Source organism: Corvus moneduloides, chromosome 19, assembly GCF_009650955.1.
Source record: "Corvus moneduloides isolate bCorMon1 chromosome 19, bCorMon1.pri, whole genome shotgun sequence".
NCBI lineage: Eukaryota > Metazoa > Chordata > Aves > Passeriformes > Corvidae > Corvus > Corvus moneduloides.
Window position 1 is genome coordinate 10417942 of NC_045494.1, and position 18003 is coordinate 10435944.

General features: G+C 44.8%; 1 pseudogene; it reads right to left on the reverse strand.

Moving 5' to 3' along the window:
• Positions 1–965: 965 nt before the first annotated feature.
• LOC116453328 lies at positions 966–15987 on the reverse strand (annotated as a pseudogene).
• Between the last annotated feature and the right edge of the window lie 2016 nt (positions 15988–18003).

The window sequence follows — 18003 nt, forward strand, 5'->3', positions numbered from 1 at the left end:
CGCGAGAGTTGCTTCTTCACTGACTTGCCGGTCATTTGCCAAGGGTGTCCTTTGAGACAGTGCTTTTCGACAAGTCATCAGAGAAACTCTCCAGGACTTCTGCAACATGGAGGTGGGGTGACAGCTTCTGAAAGGGAGAGAGATACAACAGTGGGGGCAATTTCATGAGCTGATACTGCAGTAAGGATTTCCAAATTAACTTCATAGCCATCAGCTACCACTAACCTTTCTGACTGAGTGTATACACAGAGCCCCATGCCCTTTGAGGTTTCTGGGAAAATCCTCCAAAGCTGAGTGTTCTCTCTGTCGATGTGGTGAAGAGGTGTGTTGGAACCATGTGGTGTGTGAGAGCTGGGTGCTAAGGGAGAGTCCTGAGAGTCTTTCCAGCACAAGCCCCCAGGCAGGCTCAGCTTTTTGCCCATTCAAGAGAAACTGGCAGCAGCTGGTGGCAGCAGCTGAGGAAATCTAGGGTGAGGGAGATGGCACAATGTAGGGACACTGTTGGTGTGTTGTAACCATGCTCTCTGTGACTCAAATTGTCTCTGTCAAGGAACTGCCCGTCCTTCACAGTGCAGTGCACTGCAGCTTCTGATGACTTACTCAGAGATTGCTGTTTAGGGTTTGTGAGGGCCAGCATCACAAACGAGAGTAGGGAAAGGAAAAAGGAAAAGGATCACCCTCTCTTGCCTCTCCCACGGGAAAGAAGCTGTGCTGAAAGGACACTGGGAGAAGCAGTAGGAGGACTCAAAGGCACAAGCTGGACAAGGAGCTGCTGGAGACAGGAGAGAGCACAGGCTGGATTTTCAGGAGTCTCCACAGAAATGGCCGGCCTCTAAGTTTGCAGATCCTCAATCCAGCTCTGACACCAGCTTCTCCCTTCTCCCAGACAGGAAAAGTAAGGAAACTTCTTCTGCAATGCAATTGTCCAAGGAAAACAAAACCCAAAGAAAGCACTGGTCATGGGGTGTATGCAGAGGGATCTACAGTATTTATTCACTAGACACTGGGGGGGGGGACAAAGACTCATGGCAGAAGGAAAGTGACCAAGAGGTTCACATTTTGTGCAGCCCTCAGGTCACTTTGCTGCCAAATGACATCCTCACTCTTCCTCTTCTATCCTCCTGTGGAACTCCCGGCTCTTTGCTCGGAGCTTGTTGACCTGTGACTCTGCAATGTCAGCCCGCTCCTCGGCTTCCTCCAGCTCGTGCTGGATCTTGCGGAACTTGGACAGGTTGATATTGGACAGCTCCTCCTGTGTGGGGAGAGGGAGTCAGTGGTGTGGAGCCCAGGGTAGGGGTTTCACACCTCTTGCACCTTGGCTTTGTTGGGCTGCAGCTCTTCCCTAGGGGGAAGGCACAAATCTCCATCCCATTTCTACCACTGCACACACCTCAGCCTCACACAGAGCTCCTCTTCCTTGCCTTTAGAGAAGATCCATTGTAGAAGGAGCATAATGGGATATGAACATAATTCTGCTCTGGTATGTAGGAAGGAAGCAAAATGGGCAGCTGGAAATCTGATTTTTATAGCTGTGGAATCAAACTGGATGAACTACATCTACAGAACCTGAGGTGAGGTTACGAATTTATGAGAGACAACAATTCCAAGAGGTCTCCTCATAAATCGCCTTAACTGAAGCCAGAAGCCCTACTCTGTGCTGGGCTGTTTCCACAGTGAAGAACCCATGCTCAGACAATCATAAATTCAGGGGCTGCAGGACTTCCCTCGGGGCATCCCTGACTGCTGCATGCCTAGACACAGGCAAAGGCTCCCTGTACAATTACAGAATCATAATGCAAAGTGGTTTGGGAGGGGACTTCCAACACCTTCCCTGTCTGCTATCAAAACTCTAAAAGTAAGTTATTTTCAAAATTTCTTAAGACACTGTAGTACTGATATCAGTCATAAGACCCTTACAGGTTGCTTTGTTGCTCTAATGCAAAAAATGCTATGTGCATTTGCCCTCCTCTTTAGTCTTCTTGGTGACTCTTTGGCAAGTCTGTTTTATGACCCTTTCAGAGAATTTGAAGAACTCCATTATTGATGACTGGCATCTTCCAGCTTTCTTATATTTGTCTCTTCAATGGCCAGACTACCCTCTGAGAAAGTGGTTCTTGCCAAGCACTCAGAGGGATACTTACAGCCTCCTCAGATTGTCTCTTGTAGGATTTCACTTTCATTTGCAGCTTGTCCACCAGATCCTGCAGCCTGAGAATATTCTTCCTGTCTTCCTCAGACTAAAGTGGTTGGCAAAGAGGAAAGAGAGTCAATTCTTGGTGCTACATCACACAGGATTAACAATTGCCCTTGGCGATGGTGTGTGCAAAATGTGGCTTGCTGTGAGCAAACCCTGTCAGAGCAGGAGACCTCCTGCCTTACCTGGTAGGTCAGTTCCTTCACCCTCCGCTCGTACTTGCGCACACCCTTCACGGCTTCAGCGCTGCGCTTCTGCTCAGCATCAACCTCCCCTTCCAGCTCCCGCACCTGCAAGGACAAGCCCATCCCTGCAGCTTCCCTGGCAATGTCTCTCCAAGGACAGCCTCACTCACCCACAACCCCAGCCCTACACACCCTGGCCTCCAGCTTCTGGATCTGCTTCTTCCCTCCCTTCAGTGCCAGCTGCTCGGCCTCATCCAGACGAAGCTGCAGGTCCTTCACCGTCTGGTCCAGGTTCTTCTTCATCCTCTCCAGGTGGGCACTGGTGTCCTGCTCCTTCTTCAGCTCTTCTGCCATCATGGCCGCCTGATCAGAGCAAAGGGGCAAAGCCATTTTGGGGCTGCAGATATTTGGGGGACAGGACATTCACCATCAGCAATGCCAGGAATGTCCAACTCACATCTGTGATGGCCTTCTTGGCCTTCTCCTCAGCATTGCGGGCTTCCTGGATGGTATCCTCCATTTCACTCTGGATCTGGGCAATGTCTGTTTCCAGCTTCTTCTTGGTGTTGATCAAGCTGGTGTTCTGTGCAATGGGAAGGACACGGCAAGAGTTGGATTCTACAACCTGCCGTGATAAACCTTCTGCCTGAGCAAAGTCTTTCCCCTTCCAGCTTCCTACTCTTATTGTGGAAGTATTGTTACAATGGTTGTGTACAAAATGTCAGGTGTGGCCTTGGGGGATGGATGCAAAGCACGCCTTTCCTTGCGGACAGCAGTAGAGAGGCCATTCTAGTACTGCTGGTGCTCTGGTAGGTTACAGCCCGGTGTCACTGTCAACTTGGCTGTTTGCTCCCTGCCCTGACCTGTGTATGGAGGAGCTGCACACGTTCAGTGGCATCCAGAAGCTCCTGCTCAGCCACTTTCCTCGACCGCTCCGTCTGCTCCAGGGCTGCCCGCAGCTCCTCAATTTCAGCCTGCAGCAGGTTTGCCCTGCGCTCCACCATGGCCACCTGCTCCTTCAGGTCATCCTTTGTTCTCATAGCATCATCCAGATGGATCTGAGTGTCCTAAAAAGAGAGACAAGAGAAATTACCAGGCGTCAGTGTTCACTTCCATGGCAAAAATGCCAGGGATCTCATTTCTCTTTCTGCAGCTTTGCTGAACAGACCTTGAGCACTGCCTGGGTGTTTCTCAGGTTCTTCTGTGCCTCTGCAGCCACACGGTTGGCATGGCTCAGCTGGATCTCCATTTCATTCAGGTCTCCCTCCATCTTCTTCTTCAGCCTCAGGGCTTCATTCCTGCTCCTGATCTCAGCATCCAAGCTGCTCTGCAAGGACTCCACAATTCTGAGGTGGTTTCTCTTCAGCTGTTCAATCTCCTCATCTTTCTCTGCTATCTTCCTGTCAATCTCAGACTTCACTTGGTTGAGCTCAAGCTGCAGGCGCAGGATCTTCCCCTCCTCATGTTCCAGGGAGGCCTGGGCAAGTGGACACAAACATTGATAACATTGATAAACCCTCTCCTTGCATTCTAGGGAGTGACAGAATATTTCCAGAGATCTCAGCTGTCTGCACTCCCCAGCCAGAACACAGGGGAACACATAGGGCCTTTTGAGGCCTATTTCCTCATTTATTTACTGCAGACACCACTGATTATGGCCACATACTTCAGCCTCCTCCAGAGCAGCCTGGATTTCAGATTTCTCCTGCTCAATCTGCTTCTTGACTTTCTCCAGCTCATGAATTGCCTTTCCTCCCTCAGCAATCTGCTCCGTGAGGTCGGAAATCTCCTCTGTGGAAACAAGGATCATTGGCATGGTCAGGCACAGAGCAGAATGGCAAGGGCCCTGTCCCACCAAGGTGACAGGCATCTTTGCAGACCTGCAGGCACAGACCCATGAACAATGGTGGTAATGGCTGATAGTGAGAAAGCCCAGTGAGGAGCAGAGGGCCAGGGACTTACGCTGCAGGTTCTTGTTCTCCCGCTTCATTGTTTCCAGGTGGTCCAAGGACTCCTCATAGGCATTCTTCATCTTGAACAGCTCCGTGCTCAGAGAGCGCGACTCCTTCTGCGAGGCCTCCAGCTCAGCCTGCGTTTCCTCATACTTCTGCTTCCATTCTGCCAGGATCTGAAGAGAAACGGGGTGTGAGTAGGGATGTGGCAGTCATGGGGGAATGCTCTGACCAGGAGTCCTGGTGCTGGAGGCCAAAAGACCTTGTCAAAGTTCTTCTGCTTCTTATCCAGAGCAGCGCAGGCAGCATTGGATTTCTCCACGTCAATCATCAGGTCCTCCACTTCATTCTGCAGCCTCTGCTTTGTCTTTTCCAGGGAGGCACATTTGGCATTGACAGCCTCAACTTGTTCCTCTGCATCCTGCAGGCGTTGTGCCAGCTTCTTTCTGTGAGACATAAGGTCAGCTCACATTTAGTACTGAGGATCCACTGTGCTTTTTACTATAGTGTGCCTAATCATTTTGCAGTTTGCAGTCACACAGTGCTAAGGGCTACGTTTATGCTGTCCTTAGGCTTTGCCTTCATTATACCACTAAATACTTTTTAGGATAAAGTTTCACATTTTCTATTGCTCTTCCCCAAATCAAAACCATTACTTATTCCTCATAATATTGTGATGTTTCTCTTGCAATGTCGCCTTTGAATTTTCAGCCTTTTCTTCTTCACTGCCTATCACCACGTACTTGGCCTCCTCGAGCTCCTCCGTGCGCTGAATCGCGTCCGTCTCGTATTTGGTTCTCCACTGGGCCACTTCGCTGTTGGCCTTGGACAGGGCGCGCTGCAGCTCCCCCTTGGCCTCCTGCTCCTCCTCATATTGTTCCCGGAGCAAGTCACAGTCGTGGCGAGCGGACTGCAGGGCGTGGGCCAGGGCGTTCTTGGCCTTGGGAGACGGTTGTGTTGGGACAATGAATTTCCCATGAGACAGTAAAATGATAGCTTGATGAAAGTTGTTGAAAAATCTTTGATTATGACATTTAAAGTCAGACCGAGAAAAAATGGCATATTGATTCCACGTTTTGAGAATCTTGAATGCCTTCTCAGGAGAGATGGTGGGTAAATTCTAAATGACACCTATACAGCTGTGAATCATTGAACCCTTTTAAATACATTCTAAAGCTTCAGCTGCCACTGTGAAAAAGTAGACTAAGATGTGCAGCTCCTTTTTAAATATATCTCAATCCTTTTTTATATATCATCATAAATCTGATTACAGACCTAAAATTGTTTTTCCCTGTCTAAGTATCCACATTGGAGGGGATGTCTTTCTCAATTTACCACACCAGAGAGGGAGAAGGAAAAATTTCTCACCTTTCTTGATAGCTCAAAAATTAAAATAATACAGCTAATATTCTGATTTTATGTGAGAGTTGGAAATATCCTTAAAGAAAACAGATTCCCAATCCAAAATCAATGCCCTACAGGAAGTACTTTTACCTTTATTTCTTCCTCTAAATGTCTCTTTAGTTCCTCAATCTGTTGAGTGAATGCCTGTTTGCTTCTGGATAACTGAGATATCAAACCATCTTTTTCTTCCACCTGGCGGGAATATTCACCTAAGGAAGTTTACCGACAGAGTACCATTTAAAATCAACACTAAATCAATGTTTATTTTAAGCACAGTATATCAGCTTACAGAGAATAGATCAATTTGAGTAAAACATCAATCTTTTTCTCATTATCATTGGTTACAGGTTATTCCATTCCAGAGGGGCATAGGGGTGTGGTACCTGACTCAGTCTGCAGACGAGATCTTTGAAGATTGAGGTCATTGATCATGCGCTGATGCTCTTCTTCCTTGGTCTTAATCTCACTCAGCTGATCTTCCAGTGTGCGGCACATCTTCTCCAGATTTGCCTGTGTTTCAGCATATGGAAAGTGATGAGTGAACCGTTCACCCTCTAGAGAAGGCCAGGTGCAAGAAGTTGTGTTGTATTCCTCTGGGTCAATGAGCCTATAAGAAATTTGTGTACCTTGGCCTTGGAGACAGACTCCATGTTGCTGGCCAAGTCATCAATCTCCATCTTCAGCTCACTCTTCTCCTTCTCCAGCTTCTGCTTCACGCGTTGCAGGTTGTCGATCTGCTCCCCCAGCTCAGTGGTGCTGTCCGCGTGCTTCTTGCGCAGGGCGGCAGCCGTGGCTTCGTGCTGCAGCGTGGCCTCTTCCAGGTCACGGCGCATCTTCTGGAATTCTGCCTCGCGCTTCTTGTTCATCTCAATCTGAGCTGCTGTCGCCCCTCCTGCTTCTTCCAGGCGCTCGCTGATCTCCTCCAGCTCCCTTGACAGGTCAGCCCGATGCTTCTCTGCTTTAGCGCGAGAGGTTCGCTCTGCCTCAATCTCCTCCTCCAGCTCCTCAATACGGGCCTGGAGAACAGCAGGGACCCTTCACACCCGTGCCCTCCTCCTGCCTGAGCTGAGCCTGAGCAAGGGAAGGGAAGGAACAGAGACTTGCCTGCAGCTCCTTGATCTTCTTCTGAAGTTGAACACCCAGGGCTTGTTCATCCTCAATGTTGCTCTGGATCTGGCTGATTTCAAAGTCTTTCCTTTGGGCAAAGTGAACCATGTTAGAGCTCAAAGAAAAAACACAAGTGCTCCAGCCCAGCACTCAGGTGTCCCACAGCCACACTTACTTCTTCAGTTTCTCGTCCAGCTGCTGCTTATCATTCTCCAAATCCATGATGCTGTCCTGGGCCAGCTTCAGGTCTCCTTCCAGTTTCCTCTTAGCTCTCTCCAGGTCCACGCGCAGCTTCTTCTCTTGCTCCAGGGACCCTTCCAGCTAAACACAACAAGACCATCAGTGCTCTCCCAGCCAGGTCAGACTCCATACCTTTGCTGGTCCTGCTCTACATCTGTGTGCTTACATCGTCCACTTGCTGCTCCAGCTTGGTCTTGGCCTTGGTCAGTGTATTGACTTTGTCCTCCTCTACCTGCAGGTCATCCAGGGTTTGCTGATGGGCCTCTTGGAGGGCTTTCTTCTCTTTTGTCAGCTTCACAATAGTCTCATCCAGGGCTGCCATCTCCTCAGTCAGGTTTTTCACCTTTGAGAAGAAAGGAGCAAGCACAGATAGAAAATGGTGCTTAAAACTTTATAAGAAGACAGGTCTTTTCTGGAGTGTGAGTGACAGGTTCTGCCTCATACCTTGTTTTCGGTGGCATGTTTTTCCTTCTCCACCTTGGCCAGTGTTAGCTCAAGGTCATCAATATCTTTCTTCAGCTCTGAACATTCATCCTCCAGTTTCCTCTTCTTGGCTGTCAGCTCAGCATTAATTTCCTCTTCATCCTCAGCCCTTTCAGTCACCTCCTTGACTTTGGCTTCCAGCTGGATTTTGGTTTTGATGAGCTGGTCACATCTTTCCTCAGCATCAGCCAAGCTATCTGCTTCCTGGTAGGGAGACAAATTTTATGGCTTCTAATGTTTTGAAGTTTCTCTGGTCTGCCTCTTTATCACTGAGTAGCAGCTGAACTTGACCTTCAACTTCAGCATCAGAAGAATCTTAACTGCTAGTTAACAAGCAAAGAGTGGATGGCTTTTCCTGGATCTGCATTCACAAGTACCACTTTCAAATGTAGTTTGCATTTATGCTGCAAAATTAATTCATTGTTCTACATCCTGTTGAGGACCTACATCTGCCTCCTTCTTCTCAAGGCAAGAGCACTGACTTGCACTTGAAACTCCCTGTTTCTTTGCAATGGCTGTCAGAGTGCTCACCACATCACTGCCAGAATTTGTTTCCTCACCTTCACACACATATGATGGATAATTCCCTAAATGTATGACTTTTGTTCTTCTCTAGTCTGATCTTCTGTTCATAAAGGACAGTCTGAATGTATAAACTCATTTTCTGAGTGATAAATTAAAGGTGATAAACTCACAGCCTGTACTTGGAGCTGCAGGTCATTTTTCTCCTGCACAAGTTTCACCATTTTCTCCTCCAGCTCCTTCCGCTTTGCCTCAGACTTTGCAAGCTCTTCCTTGGTTTTCTCAAACTCTTGTTTCATGTTGGCCATCTCCTTCTCAGACTCTGCACTCTTCAGCAAGGGCTTAATCTTGAAGAACAGCTTCATCCATGGCCAGTGTTTGACATTCATGAATGCACGGATGTTGTACTGGATGCAGAAGATGGACTCCCTGAAAGATAAGTCAAATTAATATTCAGTATTTATACCATGATGACACAGTAATAAGCCAAGTACAGTGAACCTAATTTGAAGAGAAGTCTACCTCCTCTCCACCATTCTCTGGTACTCCACTCTCATCAGGAAGCCCCTGCACCTGGCCTGGGTGCGGGTGATGAGCTGTGCCAGCTTCTCATCCCTCATCTCCTCCAAGAGTCCCAGCAGCCCAGCTTTGAAGAACACCTTGGGAGAGGGAATGTTGCAGCATATCATTGTCAGGTAGAGCAAAGCCCAGGGACTCAGTGAATGGAGAAGTTTGTACCTTGGTGTGTCCAAATTTGTACTGGGTGTGGTCCACATCGATTGAGCCAAGGAGCTTCTCAGAAGCCTTCTTGCTATCGATGAACTGTCCCTCAGGGAATGGCGCTGGCATTAAGCACCTTGTATCTGTGGAATTAGAGGAAATAGGAATGAAGACAATGTCAAGTCATGAAATTATTCTGTTTACTGAAACCAAGAGCAATGTTTGCAGCAGAATCAGGCAGAGGAAGCTGGTATTTCATTCCTCCGTACTCAAAGACCCTGGCAAAGCTCAGTTGTGTGATGGACAGCAGTTGGTGAGGAGACCTGACTTACGTCTTCATTTCATAGCTCTCACCTCTGTTTGAAGTCAGCATAGAGGACTCTGCTGGGGAACCCTTTCCTGCAAATCCTGATCCCTTCCAGCACGCCGTTACAGCGCAGCTGATGCAGCACCAGCTCGTGCTCCATGGCACCTGGCAGTGCAGAGCACAAATGAATGGCACAGGTTGCAGTGCAGAGGGGAATGGATGTATCAGAGCAAGGATCTTTCTGCTTGAGCATCTTACCAGGTGTTTTAGTCTCATTGGGGATGATACAGCGCACAAAATGGGGGTGAGTGCTCCGCAGATTGGTCATCAGCTTGTTCAGATTCTCCTAGAGGAACCAATTAGCAGTGTGAGTTTCCTGTATCCAGTGTTTTATGCACCAAGCCTAGGTAATGATTTTAGAACTTCTCAAGCTGTGTTTTGGAGCACTTAGATAAAGCCACAAAACCCAAAAATTTCTTCTATTTGAAGACACTGAAGACACATTTTTAGACTGAAATCCTATGCTGCTATTGGCTCAGTGAAAACTTATATATAACTTCAGTCGTTCACAAAGAGCAAATGACTTAGATTTTTCATATTCTGCCTTCAGAAGTCAATCTACTTAAGTTTTTAAAAATGGAGATTTAGTCCAATGAGCTAACTATCTCCTTGGAAATTATTTTCAACTCCTCAACAGAAATGCAGGAATATTAATATTACCATTCTAGTATGACCCAAATATATAAAAATATGAAGATCTGAATGATATCTGCTAATAAAAAAAATAGGAAAGAAAACTACCATAAATTATTCGATTTCCATGATTTTGAAGACTGAATGCTCGTTTTTGGACGTATTTGCAATGTTAAAATTGACCCTGGAAAACCTGATGTGGAACTTCCAAAGAAATTTACTCCCTTTACTGTCACTTAAAATAGCTCTTTCAAATTTAATATTAGCTGACCCCTTGTCATCAAATTTCAGAAATAACAGATGCAGTACTGTACCCGGAAAAGAGCTGAGACGGTCTGGAAGGAAGAACCCTTCTTCTTGCCTCCCTTCTTGCCACCACCAGCCTCTGTGAATTGCATCAAGAAAAACAAAAAGTTTTAGAATTAGCATGAAACAACTTTAAATGTTTAGTGTTTATGGCTTTAATTCTGTGACAACTGTCCCACATTGAAAATACAATTTCCACAAAACTGACCTGCATCTGCTCCACCATAGTTGGCAAAGAGTAAAGCCAGGGTCTTCACAGATGATTTCTGGTACAGCCCAATGACAGTTTCATTCAGAGGGTCCTTGTTCTTCTCCAGCCAGCCAGAGATGTTGTAGTCCACTGTGCCAGCATAGTGCACCAGGGAGAAGTGGGCTTCAGCCTTGCCTTTGGCAGGCTTGGGCTTCTGGAAGTTGCTGGACTTGCCCAGGTGCTGGTCATAGAGCTTGTTCTTGAAAGAGGTGTCAGTTGCCTTGGGGAACATGCACTCCTCTTCCAGGATGGAGAAGATGCCCATGGGCTGGGAGAGATTATCACAGACGAGAGGGAGAAACAGATTAGAACGGACACACCTCTTGGCAGGAAAGTTGCTGGAGTCAGAAAAGGAAGCTGTTCCCATACTGACTTTAAGTCAGAGAAAATCAACTAAAGCTCAACTTTTTTCAGTGTTGCTGTTTCATTCCAAAATTATGGAAATGTCTTTGCTGATGAAATTATTGTAGATATCACGATATAAAATACTGTCCTCTCCATAAAACCTGTTAACTGATAAGGACTGTTTACTGATAAGTACTTAGAAAACATGACCACATTTTTCACTTCATTTTGTAATCTGGCAATGAATTCTCTCACCAAAAGTTCTGATATCTGAATATGACCTTCAAAAACACTTCTACCCTCTTGCCACTTTCACAGGGTATGTATTTGAAGAAACCAAAATTTTCTCACATGCTTCTTAATTGTTTCTCTTGGCAAGTATGGAAGACCTAATATATAATAGACATGAACAGGAAGGATACCTTCTCAATGAGCTCAATGCAGGCAGCCAGGTCCATGCCAAAGTCAATGAATGTCCATTCAATTCCCTCCTTCTTGTACTCCTCCTGCTCCAGCACGAACATGTGGTGGTTGAAGAACTGTTGCAGTTTCTCATTGGTGAAGTTGATGCACAGCTGCTCAAAGCTGTTGAACTGCATAAAAAGACATAGAACGCTTTCACAGGTCAGTGATAATACCAAGGTGTTTTCTTGTGCAATCCTAATTCACCATGGCTTATACTTTAAATACAAGTCCCCTTCCTGTGTAGTTTTCCTTTACTATCTCTCTAGGATAGGCTTTGTACTTAGAAAAGAGAGGTTTCTAATTTAGAGCAAATAGAAGATTAGTTTTCTATTCTATCATTTTGTCAGGATTAGAAACATGATTCCAAAAGCCCTACAACTAAGTGTAGGGAGATACACACTTCTATTAAACACATCTCAAAATTCTTAATTGTTGTTCTACAAAAGTGCTAGGAAAACTGTGCTCCTTACATCAAAGATCTCAAAGCCAGCAATGTCCAGGACACCAATGAAGTACTGCCTGGGCTGCTTCGTATCCAGCTGCTGGTTGATGCGAACAACCATCCACAGGAACATCTTCTCATAGACAGCCTTTGCCAGGGCACCCACTGAATTGTTCACCTAAAGCATAGAGAAAGCTTTGGAGGTTACTATACACAGCAGAGGAGAATCAATGGGAACCACCACAGCATGCTCCACATTACCATATTTTTTCTACCTGCTGCACAGTCTGGCCCTTGGTCACGTATTCATTCCCCACCTTGACTCGGGGGTAGCAGAGGGCCTTGAGCAGGTCTGCTGAGTTCAGACCCATCAGGTAGGCAGCCTTGTCAGCAACTAAACGCCAGAAAAGACAGAAAAGTAGATATTCAAAAATTCCTAAAATTTGGTACTTGACAGACTGTCCCTAAAGTGTTCTCCACAGGGTTGCACAACAGTATCTGTCAAAGCCACAAAGCTAATTTCTCTCTTGTGTTCAGGACTCAGAGTACATAACTCTTTCTGAACATCGGTTTCTGCAAACGTTCTTCAAGAGAGCTCATTGCCTTTATCCTTTTTCAGGCTTCAGTATGGAACGTCACACTTTCTAGTCATATAGCAGGAGGATTTATCACTCAGAAAGATGGAGGTGTGGACTGTCCTTCCTGCTGTGACAGAGGTTAATGAAGTACACATTTCACGTCAGAATTCCCTCCAACAGGTGAGGGTGAAGAGCAGCTCAGCCATCTGTCCTGTTAGGGCTGAACCATTCACTACTCCATACTACAGCAGAGGTTGCAAGGTGTATTTCAACTTAAGTATGATCAGCAATATTATAGCAATTGACATGCAAGTTTCCTGGCTTCCTGTCAGTGTACACTGGAGCTCTTATCTATGAAGTAATCACAAAGGAAAAACACAGGTATCATTAAATGAGATAAATGCCTCAACTGTTATCTAGTCATGGAACAACTACTCTTAGTTTATACATTTAAAGCCTGAAATCTGCCTGAGTCCTTATGTAATAAAGACCTCTTTTGGAAAGTTTGCTGACTCTGCTGGTACCTTCTGTGCCATCAGGCTCTGCCTGCTCCTCACGCTGCTTCTGCTTGAACTTCAGGTTCCCATAGTGCATGACAGCCCCTGTCAGCTTGTAGATGGCTGTTTTCTCATCTGGAGTGAAGCCCAGGATGTCAATGGCACTCTGGCAACAGAAACATAAATGTATATATACCAGGGCTCAAATCCACCAGATGATCATTTGGTAAAGTTACTCACATCTGTGGCCATCAGCTCCTCCTGATCATCAATGCTGGGGACAGTGATCTCACCTTGACTCACAAAGTGGAAATCATAAGGGTTGGTGGTAATGAGGAGCATGTCTGAAAGCAACAGAAGGAGAAAAACAAGCTTACTTTAGTTTTCAGATAACACAATGAACTATTGCTCAGTGATCTTCCTTCAAAAAAAGTTAGTGCTCCTTCCTACCAATTAGCTCTGGCTTCTTGTTGGACATGATCTGATAGAAGATGTGGTAGCTTCTTTCTGCCTTGAGCTGGAAAGTGACTCTGGACTTCTCCAGCAGATCTGGCAAGGATGGTTGGACAGAGTCAAGCACAAGAAGTGGGGAAGGCTGGAGGGAAGGGGGATCAGGCCAGAAGGGTGTCTTACAAGTTTCAATATCAGCAGAAGCCAGCTTGCCTGTGGCACCAAAGTGGATTCTGATGAATTTACCCTGAAAGCAGCAGGAAAGTAAATCAAGACCTCTTTTACTAATCCAGACAGCAGGGATATTCAAATTGGTGTTGACAGTTGTCCCAAGTAATGACTTACAAAGCGTGAGGAGTTGTCGTTCCTCACGGTCTTGGCGTTTCCAAAGGCCTCCAGCAGTGGGTTGGCGCTGATGATTTGATCCTCAAGCGTTCCCTGCAGAGAGACAATTATTGCTAGTTATCCTTTGCCAAAAATCATGTCAGGAACAAAGGAAAGCATTGACCCCAACATGTGTCTACTAATTTACCTGCATTTTGCCTGATGCATGTTCCTCCTTCTTCTTGTCCCCACTGGCTGCAATTGTTGCAAAGTACTGGATGACACGCTTTGTGTTCACAGTCTTCCCGGCACCGGATTCTCCGCTGTCAGAGCCAAGAGAGAAGCAGAGGGTGTGTGGTCAGGCAGGAGGTCCCCTGGCACCGGGCAGCCCCGCAGGGACCCGCGCAGGGGCTATACGTACGTGATCAGGATGGACTGGTTCTCCCGATCTGTGAAAAGACAGAGATAAGAAACCTTTTCCTAGTGCTTATGAATAACAAAGAATTCAAGAACTAGGAGAAAAAGAACAGAGATAAGAAACCTTTTCCTACTGCTTATGAGTAACAAAGAATTCGAGTACTAGGAGAAAAAGAAGAACTGAAGCTTTCAGAGGATCCAGGAACAGAAAACAGCAAAAAGTGCCCAGGGAATTCTAGTGGGTACTTTTGATGGTCCCAGCAGTACTTCAGCTATTAGCAACTGGTTCCATGAAGGAATCACTTCAGAGAAACTTCAGTAGTCTTATGCCTTTCCTGACATTGTCTTTTCATCAAGCTACTTATTTCTCTCTTAATAGGCAAGTACAGGTAATAAAAAATACTGAGGTTGTAATTTTTTTGTATGTAAATTCTTCTGAAGCTAAAAGTTTCTTGAATAATCTCCTGGAAATCTGGAGGAATCAATAATTATAGAAACATCTGAGCAACATCCCTCACCCTTTTCCACCTCTATTTTTTTAATCCCTATATATACAGAAATTATGCATTCTTGAGATTATACGTTGACAACATTCATTTTCTATTTTTCTACTCTGACTGCATTTACCAGTGTCTAAGAAAAGAAAAGGAGAAGAAGTTCTAAAATCCTGCACACCTTTTATTTCAGTGCCTATATAAGGAAGAGAAAAAAGAGGTAAAAGGAAGAGGAAAAAGCAGAAAGGAATTTTTTGAAGTTGCTCAATTTAAATGTTAAAAGCTTTATTTCTTCCTTGATGTTGTTTTATGAAATTCACTTTTCACTATACAGTGCAATTGATTTATAGTTGCAGCTACAGACTGGTGTAAGACTTCCAGAGATCGTTAAAGGCTGCATGCAATTTAGATCACATGGCCATCATCTACATAATGAAAGCCATTTGCATAATAAGTGCCTCAAGTGAGGTTTATGTACCTGTTTAAGGTAGAGATCTCTGTTTCATTTGTTAGCACTGATGCTTAAATATTTCATTTGACATTATGCACATTGTTTATAGGGTATGTGTCATTTAACTGTATCCTGTACTCTCTATCTATCTCTAAAACTAATTAATGATTAAGATACGTGAATCTATCCATATATGTAAGATTCCATTATAGGCATAAGGTCTACACAACAAAATAGGTGGTTTCTTTCCAGTGAACTTATTCCCTCTAGATTATGTCCAGGCCTTTAGTGTTTCTAATGGGAGCACAGACACTCAGCTCACACAGACCATTAAGAGTTAAGTGCATTAATCTTCCATTAATTTCACGCACGCAATTTTGTTTACGTGTGGCACCATATTTCCAGAGAATACCCTACATTTCCCTCTACAGACAGACAATTTCAAGAGCAGCTCAAAGGAAATCAAGCACTCACCAGTCAGCATTGACTGATAGGCGTTGTCAGAGATGGAGAAGATGTGTGGAGGGGCCTCCTGGCGCTTCTTGCCTCGGTAGGCCAACACCACCTCCGGGTTGTACACCGGCAGCCACTTGTAGGGGTTGACGGTGACGCAGAAGAGACCCGAGTAGGTCTGCAAGGAAGGGACACAGCACGTTGGCTTCCCCTGAGCCTGGCCCAGCACTTCCTGCCGCTGCCCAAAGGAAGCTGCTGCTGCCACTTACGTAGATCATCCAGGCTGCGTAACGCTCTTTGAGGTTGTACAGCACAGCGGGTTCGTGGAGGTGGGTCATCATGGCCATGTCCTCGATTTTATCGTACTTGGGAGGGTTCATGGCAAAGACTTGATCTTCCTTCACAGTCAGGGTCTGTCAAGGAAATAACAGATCCACATGTATCACCTAAAAGCTCACAGTAGGGATCAAATGTTGTCCTTCAGTCTTGTTTTTGACTCACCTCGCCTGCTTCAGTCTTGACAGTGACTTTGCCCGATTCCCTGCTTGTGATTGTCCCTTTCACAAAGGATTCTTTGGGATGAGCCACAAAGACAGATGACTTGGCATCAAAAGGTTTGTTCTGGGCGGCAATTCTCTCCTTTTCCGACTTTCGGAGGTAAGGAGCCGCCTCCCCAAAAACAGCCATCTCAGCATCTCCAGAGGCCATGTCTGCACTCCAATGAAAGCTCGTGAGCAGAGGTGTCTTGGGGAGAAAAAAAAGTTATGGGTCATCCAGAAGAATAATACAATCTATACCCATGAGAAAGCTCCTTGCTCTTTAGGTAATAAATTCCTAGTTAGTCTCCAAGATGAGCTCTTAAGAAGAAACCAATTAAATCTACTTTGAAATTAGAAGTACCCTAGTCTGACCCAAGAGTAAGACTTAGACAACTACAACATGTAGATCTTGTAACAGTAAATAGAACATCTTCTGAATATTGAGTACACTTTGGTAACTCACCTTGAATTCTAACCAGATTTGAGTTTTTCACATAAAAGAATCTACAGTCATAGAGAAATCACTCTCTGTTCTGGTCCTTAATTATGATCAATGAGTCTTCAAGAGAGTACTTTCTTGCTTAAAATATTACATTTCGTATTAAAAATTAAAAATTACTTCACTTTTTAGATCCTCCTTATTTTCAACTATCTAGCCTAAGCAAATTTCGCTGAAATATAAGAGGATTTATGAAAAGAATTTTTGCAGCTCTTTAAAAGTCCTGTCCTAGAATGTAGATAAGGAATGCATTATTCAGTGTATTACCTTTGGAGAACAGCTTGTATCCTGGAATATGGCCAACCCTGTAAAATAGGAATGGCAGTCATTTCTTTTTTCTGACCAGAATTCCATAGAATATTGTAGATTGAATATAAAGACATGCATCAAAATTTCATTGAAAATTTTTGTTCACATGGGCACTCCCCCACGGAAAGGGTTGTTAGAGACAGAAGAAATGAAACAGGATATTGCAAGGACATTGTTCTCTTTCTTCAAGCTCACGAAACACGTGCACTTACCTGGAAGCCTTCTGCAGAGACAGGCTAGACTTGTCTCTGGGAGATTTTATAGTGTCTCGTCTGCAGATGCTGCAGATGGTCCCCCTCTCTTCGGTCAAAACATTTCTGGCAAACCTTTTTTGGCCAAGCATTGTCTGTCAAACTAAGGGCATAATTGCCACTTGATTTAAATGATATAATTAGAACATTTTTATATCTTACTGACTACGTGAATACATCTATAAATAATTTCTCAAGAGTGTTAAGGAGAGAATCTAGACTACTCAAGGCACTTAGAGAACTTGCATGGTTCTATTGCTGCCTTTCTCAGTGATTTGCTCCTTGACCCATGGCAGTTTCCTTGGTATGTTTATGCCACAACTTTTCAGTCATGTAATGGTGATGACAACGCCTATGATGCTTTAGGAACATATGCATTGAGAGGAACAGGGAAAGTATGTCAAAAACTAGCAAATAATATTAGGAGTCACTTTTCAGTATTCTCTAAAAAATATTTTCAGTATTTTCTAAAAAGCAGGAAGTAAAAATCTGTTACAGCCGAGTTTTTTGTATAGGATGCTCTCAATAGCTGAAATGATTTGAAACAGTGAGTTGGGAGCCTGGCCCCAAGTAATGGGAGACTCTACTTTGATATGGAGCTCTTGAATAGATTCCTGAGCTGACTTTTGAGGAATCAAATGCTGCAAATGAGCTGTTAAGGTTGCTTAAAGTATCACCATCAAAGGCATTAGCGAAAAAGGGTTCAATATAAATTTCCAAAAGCACAACAAAGTTTGATGGCAAGGTCCACTCTATTACTTATTACAAAGATCAAGAAAAATCAACTAAGAATTCCTTTGAATGATTTGCACAACATCTGGGGATACAAAGGATGAAAGGGTAAAAAGCATAAGAAAGATCCTGCTGTGGAGTTATGAGGTTCACAGAGGGCCCCTTGACTTCGAAACTCCTGATGGATCCAGGTGCAGCTGGATCCAATCGTAATACCAGACCCGGTCAACAGTTTGTGTCTAAAGGGTTTTAGCAGGACTTAATCATTGACTAATTTGGCATTCATAAAGTGATTCAAAAGGATTTACTATAATTGCAACAGTGACTTAATTATAGATCCCAGATGGCAACATTAAAACTATACTTGCTGTGGAGTGCTTAGATGAATTCACAC